Genomic DNA, 11273 nt, shown 5'->3' with positions numbered 1-11273 from the left:
TAGAGCAGTCCAGACTCCAAGGCTGGGCGGTGCTCTACTAGAGCAGTCCAGACTCCAAGCGCTGGGCGGTGCTCTACTAGAGCAGTCCAGACTCCAAGCGCTGGGCGGTGCTCTACTAGAGCAGTCCATACTCCGAGCGCTGGGCGGTGCTCTACTAGAGCAGTCCATACTCCGAGCGCTGGGTGGTGCTCTACTAGAGCAGTCCATATTCGAGCGCTGGGCGGTGCTCTACTAGAGCAGTCCATATTCCAGCGCTGGGCGGTGCTCTACTAGAGCAGTCCATATTCCGAGCGCTGGGCGGTGCTCTACTAGAGCAGTCCATATTCCGAGCGCTGGGCGGTGCTCTACTAGAGCAGTCCATATTCCGAGCGCTGGGCGGTGCTCTACTAGAGCAGTCCATATTCCGAGAGCTGGGCGGTGCTCTACTAGAGCAGTCCATATTAGCGCTGGGCGGTGCTCTACTAGAGCAGTCCATATTCCGAGCGCTGGGCGGTGCTCTACTAGAGCAGTCCATATTCCGAGAGCTGGGCGGTGCTCTACTAGAGCAGTCCATACTCCAAGCGCTGGGCGGTGCTCTTTACATGTATGTCTACTAGAGCAGTCCCATATTGAGCTCATCGAATCCATGTCCACATCCAGCTTCATCAACAAGGCGTTTTTTTCTCTGTCCGTGGTCCAGCAAAAGTGCTATGGTCTGATCGAGGTACAAACTGTAAAGGTGCCTGCAGGGAACTGGGAATCAACACAAATGACTCAGAACTGACTAAATGCCTCTCAGACAAGGGATGTACTTGGATATTTAAACCCCCACATTCATCTCATATGGTTGATTCTTGGGAGAGACTCATTGGGGTTGCCAGACGTATCCTAGATGTTCGGTCTACAATCATTGGGGTTGCCAGACGTATCCTAGATGTTCGGTCTACAATCATTGGGGTTGCCAGACGTATCCTTGATGCTTTGCTGTTTCAGACTGCTACAACTAAACTCTCTGTGAAGCGAAAAAGGTATGGACTGTAGGTGCGAGTAAAAATGACAACAAGCAGAATGTGGTACCGTTTACAAGGACTTTATTCCTTTACATGGTAATATGGGGAAAAGGGGCTGGATGGAACCAAAGCAAAGAAAGTAAATCTCAAAGCCCCCCCCTCTCCTATCTTACCTGCCTACCCACTACTTACCTAATTTAGCACCACCTGGTGCCCTAACCAAAATACAAGGGGTGGTCCGCCCAGGTCTTACCTAGTGTGCCTAGACAGTGAATATACTACGGGTATATGTATGCCCGTGGGCCTCTTGCCTAAGCACTCCCTAGGTGCCTTCCCCTTCCCCCCCTGGGAACAAATGAAACAGAATATTAAACAATTTCACAAACAAACTAAGAAACAAAGGACATCAAATAAGTTCTATCTGAGCAACAAACTCACAAAACATACCAACTCTCAGCAATGAACTCCCAGCAAAATCAACCTCTAGCAAAATCCTCTACAAAAAAAAAAAAGAGATCTCCTGAACAGAACACTGGCTTTTATATAGCTTCTGAAGGAATGGGTAATTGGAGACAGCTGCGTCTTGACGAGGGGGCGGGGTCAGCTCTCCAATTAGCCCTGGAGTCGACCAATCAGCTGCTTGAGGGATTTCAGGAAGCCATTTCCTGAAATAAACACATGTAAATACACAAACTACAACACATAATCTGGGGAACGTAACACAGACGGGCTCCACTCGTCTCACACATGAGGTCTTGAGCACTCTTATTGTCACGCCCTGGTCTTAGTATTTAGTGTTTTCTTTATTATTTTGGTCAGGCCAGGGTGTGACATGGGTATTTATGTGTTGTGTTTTGTCTAGGGGTTTTTGTAGGTTATGGGATTGTGGTTTAGTGAAGTAGTCTAGATAAGTCTATGGTTGCCTGGAGTGGTTCTCAATCAGAGGCAGGTGTTTATCGTTGTCTCTGATTGGGAACCACATTTAGGCAGCCATATTCTTTGAGTGTTTTGTGGGTGATTGTTCCTGTCTCTGTGTTAGTTGTCACCAGATAGGCTCAGTCACTTTGGTTTTTCTTTTTTCCTTGTTTTGTAAGAGAAGAGAACGAGCGCCATTCTCCTTGCGGAGATGGTGCAAAATACATCAACACGGTCGGTCCCTGGGATTGGGCTGGCCAACACGATTCGGTTTGCTTGGAAGGAAAAGGAGTTGGAGCCTTTAGGACGGGAAACTTTTGGAAGGATAATATTGATGGGGATTCTAAAGCTGACGGTGAAGGACGTATTTTGTTTCCAAGGCAACTCGTTGGAGGGAGCATACGACGTGGCACTATATACAGAGGAGAAACACGATGATATCCTGAGAAAGGCAAGAGCAGTGGGAGGTGAGAGGCCGATGAGCCACTATGAAATAACAAGCCTGGCGAAGAACAACTTTAGGGTTGTAACTGTCAACATTTACAACCCATACGTTAAGGACGAAGAGGTGAGGGCCTTTCTGGGGAGATACATGGATAACGTCTCCTCAGCAAGGCACCTCAAAGACTCCCTTGGGTTTTGGAATGGGAGGAGAGGCTTCCAGGCCCTCCTCAGGGAGGACCCAAAGGGACATGGTGGCTACCTTCATCCTCCTGCTATGTTCTCCCTAGGGGCTGACAGGGGGACGTTGTTTTATGCACGTCAGCCCCCATTTTGCAGGCGCTGTATGGCCTACGGCCACATATTCGCCTCGTGCAGCACAAGAAAATGCAGATTTTGTGGATCTGAGGAACACGAGGCGAGGGATTGTGACAAGCCTAAGGCGTGCCATGGGTGTGGCTCGTCAGCTCACCTGTGGCGGGGGTGCCCGGCCCGTCAGAGGTCATATGCGTCTGCGGCTGGGGGGAGCAGGAGCGGGGGATGGGGGAAGAAGAGGAGGGGAAGGAAGCACGCCTCATGACCAGAGTACAGGTCCAGAGGGGAAGGCCGCAAGGAAGGAGGAGGAGCAAGAAGCGGAGGATGGAAGAGAGAAGGAAACAGAAGGCACGGGAGTAGGAGAACCAGGAAAAGCTGCGGAAGAAGGCAAGCGAGTGGAGGAGCATGAGAGAGAAGAAAGAGAGGGAGGAGTGTTGGAGAAGGAGACGGTGGAAGAGCAAGTGGACTGGGGGGAAAGTGCCCTGGTGGAAGAGATGAGGGGTATGGTGGAGGAGCTGGCGGGGGGGGAGGGTGGTATCTCTCCACTGCGCCATCACCAAAGAAGAGAATGAAGAGGAGGGTGCGATTGGCCGACAGTGAGAGGGAGGGGATGGCCAAGAGAGTGATGGGGGTGGGAGAAACCTCTGGGTTGCTGCTGGTTTCCCCAGGCCCTCAACTTCTGTTGGGTGGGGACACACATAACAAGACTCAAGACTGGGTACAGGAGGAGGTGGGGAGTTTTTTGTTTGGGGACTCAGCCTCCCGATTTTTTTTCCAAACCAGCTGCAGCACTGGGGAGGGGGAGGAGTGTGGGGGTAGACCCAGGGTGCAGGGCACCCCGGAGCCAAACACTATTCCTGCATCCTGGGTTGGTGAGATGGAGGAAGAGGGGGATGTCGGGAGTACAGATGGTGTTTCTCACCGGTAGATATGGAGCAGGGGAGCATCGGGTGAGTCTCCTGTTTTTGTTTTTTTTTTTTTCTGTCTGGGTTTAGAATTTGAGTGTATTACATGTTTTTATTTTATTATTTCATGGGGTCTAATTTTACTTTTGTTAGTTTAAATGTAAGGGGTTTAAGGGATTTTGTTAAGAGGAGGGCGGTTTTTAGTTATTTGGAGGTGTGGGGTTTGATTTTTGTTTTTTACAGGAGGTTCACCTGAGGGATGGAGGGGATGTTAGTAGGTTAAGAGGGAGTGGGACAAGGGGGAGTCGGTTTGGGGTATTGGGGGTGCACTCATCGGGGTAGGGATTTTGTGTGGGCACAGGGAGGTAAAAGTGGAGGATTCTTTTGTGGTAATGCAGGGGAGGGTTATAGGGGTGGATGTCACGATAAGGGATTGTAAATTTAGATTAGTGGTGGTGTATGGGCCACAGGTGGTGGCAGACAGGAGGGAGATGGTGGACTGTCTGACGCCCCTGTGTGTCACAAATAGGAAATTAGTGATAGGGGGATTTTAATACAGATTTAGGAATAGGGGGATAGCAGTGCAGGCGCCATTACCAGGCTAATGGCTTGCCATGGTCTGGTTGATGGTGGTCTGCACACTACTCCGAAAATGGCCGGTCCTACATGGCGCAACTCCAGGGGTTGAGCGGAGGCTCGACTATATTTTTGTACCCAGGTCTTTGGGTAAGTTGTCTGGGCGGCTGTTGCCTGTTTTCTTTTCGGATCACGACGGGGTGCTCCTGCAGGTGGGGTCGCCAGTCTGCCTCTTTGGTAGGGGGTACTGGAAGTTAGATCGGGATGTGCTGGAGGAGCAGGCTTTTGTTGACAGGTTTTATGGTTTCTTTTGGAGGCTTGAAGGCCTCCGGTCCATGTGCGAGGGGGTGTTAGAGTGGTGGGAATAAGTTAAGGTGAGGATTAGGGCTTTTATTATAGGTTATTGCAAGAGGAAAAAAAGGGAGGAGAGGAGGGAGGTGGATCGTATCCAAAGGTTAATTGAACTCGAGTACGAGGCAGGCAACCTCGGCGGGTCGTTTGACTGGGAGAGATCTGCAACCCTAAAGGCGCAGCTCAGGGAGTTGCAGGAGCGGAAGGCTCGAGCTTTCCTGGAGAGTGCGCATAGTGGCTTTCTAGAACACAATGAGACTTGTTCTGCTATGTTCTTTAAGTCGGTTAGGGCCAGACAGAGTAGGAAGGTAATGCATGGCGTTAGGGAAGAAAATGGTAGTATAGTTAGAGAACCAGAGGATATGGTCAGGGTGACAACTGATCATTTCCAAGGTTTATTTAAGGAAAGGGAAATAGATGTAGAGCAGGGAAATGTGTTTTTAGAACACTTGTCCAGGCGGTTGCCGGAGGACATTAGAGAAGTGATGGAGGCCCAGATCTCACTAGAAGAGGTTGAGAGCGCTCTTAGGAGGATGGGGAAAGGGAAGGTGCCTGGGATGGATGGGCTGCCGGCTGAGTTTTATCTCAAGTTTTGGGGTATACTTGGACCAGTGGTCCTCGAAGTCTTGAAGGCCATCCTTGAGACGGGGGTCCCGGGGGGATCAATGGCTGTTGGTGTGCTGTCACTTTTATATAAGAAAGGGGAAGTAACAGACCTTGGCAACTGGCGGCCGTTGACCATGCTGTGTGTAGATTACAAGCTACTTGCAAAGGTTTTAGCAGACCGGTTGCGCACAGCCCTTCCCTACGTCGTCCATGAGGATCAGACGTGCGGGGTAGAGGGCCGCTCTATTAGATGGAACCTACAGTTAATCAGGGACTCCATCGCTTGGGTTGAAGATAGAGGACTGCCTTTAATGGTAGCAGCGCTAGATCAGGCGAAAGCCTTTGACCGCGTGAATAGATCCTTTTTATTCAGAGTGTTAGGTCGATTAGGATTTGGGGAGAAGTTCATAGGATGGATTCGTACATTATATGTCGGAGCGGGGTGCCGAGTTAGTGTAAATAGTCACTTGGGTGACGTTTTTGACCTCTCGTCTGGGGTCAGGCAGGGGTGCCCACTCTCGGCTCTCCTCTTCATTCTGTACATGGAGCCTCTGGGGGCTGCCATTAGGGCAGACACAGGGGTGGAAGGCTTGTTGATCCCTGGAAGTGGTGGGCTGCGTGTTAAGATGACGCAGTACGCCGACGACACTTCCTTGCTGCTGTGCAAGGACTCGTGCCTGACAAGGTCCCTTGCCATCTTTGGGGATTTCACCCGAGCGTCGGGAGCGGTTCTGAACCATGCAAAGTCTTCCGTCAAGTTTTTCGGTAAATGGCGCGGTAGAATGGATGTGCCTGGGGGCTATCTCTCTGTGAGGGGGCCCTGAGGATTCTCGGGGTCCATTTTGAGACCTCCGGCTCAGCGACGCTAAACTGGAACATGCGTATCGCAGTGGTACAGAGGAAGCTAGCAATGTGGAAGGCTAGGTATTTGTCTTTTATGGGCAAAGTCCTGGTCCTAAAGGTGGATGTATTGCCGTCTCTTTTGTATTTGGCGTACATCTACCCATTGCCGGCTTGTCTGAGGAGGCCTCTAGTGAGGCTTGTGTTTCAGTTCATGTGGAGTGGCAGGTGCGAGTGGGTCGCCAGGGCACACATGATCTGTCCCATCGGGGAGGGAGGTAGGGGGGGTACCACATTTCCCCCTCAAGCTGGACGCAATTTTTGTTTCTTTCTTGTTAACGGAGCTTGCTCATCCAGTGATACACCCGTCCAGTTACCTCCTGCGGGTGTTCTTCTCGTATCAGGCGAGAAGCGTAATGGTGTGGTCTAACACGGGTCCTCGGGCGGAACAGCTGCCGTGGCACTTTGGTCATGCGGCCAAGTGGCTGCGTGCGCACCCTGAGGTTGAAGTTGCCCGAGTAGGTTTAGATCACAGGCACCTGTACGAGGAGGTCAGAAAGGCAGGGAGTCCGGCGCCTGTAGTGGGCATCTCGGAAGTGGTCTGGGAGGGAGTGCAGGCGCGGGGTCTGGACAACAGGCTCAAGGACCTGAATTGGTTGAGCCTCCATAAGTGCTTGCCGGTACGTTCCATCATGTACCGGTATAGTTTGGTGCAATCCCCCACCTGTCCAAGATCCTCTTGTGGCAGGGAGGAGACTGTGCGCCATGTCTTTTGGGACTGTGCCTTTGCCGGAGTAGTATGGGCTAGGGCACGGGTGTTGTTAGGTTTGGTAAGGGGGATTTTGTATTGACGTGGGCCAGGTTAGAGAGAGGTGTAGGGAGAGCGAGAGGGACGGATAGGGACAGGTTTCTGCTCTGGCTTCTCATGAGTCTCTTTAAACGGGGGCTGTGGGAAGCCAGGCAGAACATGGTGAAGACAGGGAGAGATTGGGGGTGGAAGGGATAGTGAGGAGGGTGGAAGGAGATTTGAGGGGGAGGATGAAGAGGGAGGAGAGGAAGTGGGGGCAGCATGCTGCTCGGGAGAGGTGGAAAGGGGGTTTAGGGCTGGGTGTCATTTTGATTTGTAAGGGGATAGATTAGGGACGGGGAGATAGGGAAAGGTAGGTTGTAGGGTGACGGGGAGGGCAGATGCTCCCCTGAGGTTTTGTTTGGGGTTTTTGTTTAGTTAAATTAGTTAAATTAAAATACCATTATTTGAGTATGTATGAAAATTATGAGTTGTAAAGAATGAATGGTATTGAAGATAATAAATTATTTTTTATTTAAAAAAAAAGATAGGCTGTATAGGTTTTCACCGTTTGTTGTTTTGTTATTTAAGTCATTTCATGTTTTGTTCATTTTCATTAAAGAACATGAGTAACCAAAAAAAAAATAATAATAATAAAAATAGGGCTGTTTCGGTGAAGTAGTCTAGATAAGTCTATGGTTGCCTAGAGTGGTTCTCAATCAGAGGCAGGTGATTCTCGTTGTCTCTGATTGGGAACCATATTTAGGCAGACATATTCTTTGAGTGTTTTGTGGGTGATTGTTCCTGTCTTTGTGTTTGTTGCACCAGATAGGGCTGTTTCGGTTTTTCACGTTTCTTATTTTGTATTATACATTGTCCAAGTTATCATCTTTATTAAAGATGTATCAAAATAACCGCCTTGCGTTTTGGTCCTCCTCTCCTTCCCAGGAAGAACCGCGTTACACTTATGTCTGAAGTTATGGCAATAATCAATGCGAAACCCCTAGTGTCAGTGTCAACCGACCCTGACATGCCTGCCATTCTCACACCATCAATGTTACTGACACAAAAGACCAGCGCTACCTCAGCCCCTTCTGGATACTTCAGCATGAACGACCTTCATGGAAAACAGTGGAATCAAGTCAGCGAGACATTGGACACCTTCTGGTAAAGGTGGAGACAGGGGTACCTGACAACTCAGAAAGTGGACAGCAGAAAAGCCAAATGTAAAAGTGTGAGATGTTGTCTTATAGAAAGACAGTCAGGCACACAGAAATGACTGGCCAGTCGGGCTTGTGGTAAAAACCTTTCCCAGTACTGACAAAAAGGTTAGGAAAGTAGAACTAAAAATGGTCAAGCAAGGAGCTGCTAAGATGTTTCTGAGACCAATCTCAGAGATTGTTGTTCTTCTTTCTGAAGCCTCCTAGAGACAAAAGATAAAAAATAAAAAGGACATTATTTGTTTTATTTGATACATGTTTTATTTCATAGTGGCACAATTTCATTATACCAAACGGGGAGTGTGCTGGCATTCTATCAGAAGGTATCAGATTATTTTATTACAGAGGTTAAAATGGATTTACATTGTGGTCCATTGTTATTTATCGCCCCCTAGTGGAGCTTCCTGGTACTTAGAAAGACTGTAAGGAAACAGGAAGAGACACGCAGAGAAGCAGCTAAAAACAACACTAAGGTGCCGCTCTTTCGGTGCAGTTAATACATGTCACGCTTCAGACTCAGAAAATATTTGTTTGTAAAATCGATTCAAGCATATTGCTGCGATGACAATCTTGTTATTGATAGAATTGCTTACTTATCAATGTTAGTTGGTTGCATTTACTCACACAAATTGCCTTGCCTTTCATGTATGTCGTCGGCTGTATTACTTTACTCTTCGAGTGTAATATGCTTTGTTATTGTACAGAGGTGGTTGCACATTATTAGCGTAATGAAATGAGTTAGCCAATTACCATATGAGTCACAATTAGTTATACGGTTTGGCATCGTGCCCGATACATGGTACCTTCTTTGTATTTATGCAACTTCAACTTGAAATGTATAATGTACAGCTATGTCGACGTCAACTGAATACTAAAGTATGTTATTTTCTGTATTTTTGCAGTTAATAAACAACAAACGTTTTCAATATATTAATTCAAGAAAAGTCATGCCTTTGGAGTTCTATTGAAGACTTAGATAACAACTATCTGGGCAGAGGAGGATAAAAAAAAAAAAAATGTAATCCATTTTAAAATAAGGCTGTAACGTAGTAACAAAAAAAAAGTCAAGGAGTCTGAATACTTTACCAATGCACTGTATGTGAAGGTGACCTCTCTCTTTGTCCTTTCACGTTGTCAGATTAGTCACCTAGAAATGCCCCACCTTCATCCCCCGTTTTACCTTTCTGGTGAAGCCCACCTCCTCAGTGGGTAAACACCTCTGTTCCAGCCCAGTGGTGGCCTTGATGTGGTCGGTCTGTAGCAAAACCACACACTCATGTATTACTATATTCCACTGAACTGGCAATGAAATGACGCTGTGCACTAGATCTGGACTCTCATTTGATCCCGCACTACAACTAATGTAGGCCTACGACACAATGGTTGTGATATTTCACAGATATTCCTGTGGAATAATGGAGTTTGTCTGTACAATTTGTTTTCCACAACCAATGTGTTGTGCAGTGTCTCCACAACACTTTACAACTAGTGTGTTGTGCAGTGTCTCCACAACACTTTACAACTAGTGTGTTGTGCAGTGTCTCCACAACACTTTACAACTAGTGTGTTGTGCAGTGTCTCCACAACACTTTACAACTAGTGTGTTGTGCAGTGTCTCCACAACACTTTACAACTAGTGTGTTGTGCATTGTCTCCACAACACTTTACAACTAGTGTGTTGTGCAGTGTCTCCACAACACTTTACAACTAGTGTGTTGTGCATTGTCTCCACAACACTTTACAACTAGTGTGTTGTGCATTGTCTCCACAACACTTTACAACTAGTGTGTTGTGCATTGTCTCCACAACACTTTACAACTAGTGTGTTGTGCATTGTCTCCACAACACTTTACAACTAGTGTGTTGTGCAGTGTCTCCACAACACTTTACAACTAGTGTGTTGTGCAGTGTCTCCACAACACTTTACAACTAGTGTGTTGTGCATTGTCTCCACAAACTTAAGCTCACTCCTTCAAATATTTGCCACTCACACCTTCCACTACCACCAACAGCAGCGTAACGGTTACTAAGAGAGGAAGGAGGGAAGTCACAGAGTATCACTTAGTCAGAGTTCTGAATGCCCCTCTATCCTCCTCTCTCTCTGTTTCACTTGTCATACCATTATACCTGTGATCACCTTCCTCTCACTCCTTCCATCCTCTCTCTCTCTGTTTCACTTGTCATACCATTATACCTGTGATCACCTTCCTCTCACTCCTTCCATCCTCTCTCTCTCAGTTTCACTTGTCATACCATTATACCTGTGATCACCTTCCTCTCACTCCTTCCATCCTCCCTCACTCCTTCCATTCTCTCTCACTCCTTCCATCCTCCCTCACTCCTTCCATTCTCTCTCACTCCTTCCATCCTCTCTCACTCCTTCCATCCTCTCTCACTCCTTCCATTCTCCCTCACTCCTTCCATCCTCCCTCACTCCTTCCATCCTCTCTCACTCCTTCCATCCTCTCACTCCTTCCATTCTCCCTCACTCCTTCCATCCTCCCTCACTCCTTCCATCCTCTCTCACTCCTTCCATCCTCTCACTCCTTCCATCCTCTCTCACTCCTTCCATTCTCTCTCACTCCCGAGTGGAGCAGCGGTCTAAGCCACTGAATCTCAACGCTTGTGGCGTCACTACAGACATCCTGGTTCGATTCCAGGCTGTATCACAACCGGCTGTGATTGGGAGTCCCATAGGGCGACGCAAAATTGTTCCAGCGTCGTCTGGGCTTGGCCGGTCTAGGCCGTCATTGTACATAAGAATTTGTTCTTAACTGATTTGCCTAGTTAAATAAAGGTAAAATTAATTCTACTTTTTCTTAAGACACAGTCATGTAAATAGTCTCATAACACTGGCTTTAAGACAGGAAGGGCTTACCGTGTCACCTTCAGGCCAACACCAAGAACAATACAAATAGAAATGGGGGGGAGAAAGGAAACACCAATACTCCACAATAATGTCTGTTCCTTCCTGGCGTGATTTCACAGTGTTGTATCTTACTGCCTAGAATGGCCTTCTATCTTTCAATTCCCCTTTTGGTTTAATGTGGTTGTAGGTTTTACTTCCCTCTCAACTCCCCTTAAATGATCTTTTACAGCTAAAGTGACTTTCACATTGAATAAAACTTTCTTCAGTCTGAAGTACCTCCTTTTTAAGATCATATGACTACTGTTGCATTTGATAAGGGAATTTTTTTGTTGTCATTTTTATTTTTTGTTATCAATGTTGAGGCTATAGCATCTGGAAATGGAGGCGGAGGGGGGTGGCTGCCATTTTACGGGCTTCTAACCAACTGTGCTATTTGGTTAGCTTTTTCGCATTGTTTGT

The sequence above is a fragment of the Oncorhynchus tshawytscha genome, linkage group LG31, assembly GCF_018296145.1.
Source record: "Oncorhynchus tshawytscha isolate Ot180627B linkage group LG31, Otsh_v2.0, whole genome shotgun sequence".
In the NCBI taxonomy this organism is placed as follows: domain Eukaryota; kingdom Metazoa; phylum Chordata; class Actinopteri; order Salmoniformes; family Salmonidae; genus Oncorhynchus; species Oncorhynchus tshawytscha.
This window is presented reverse-complemented; position numbering follows the sequence as displayed.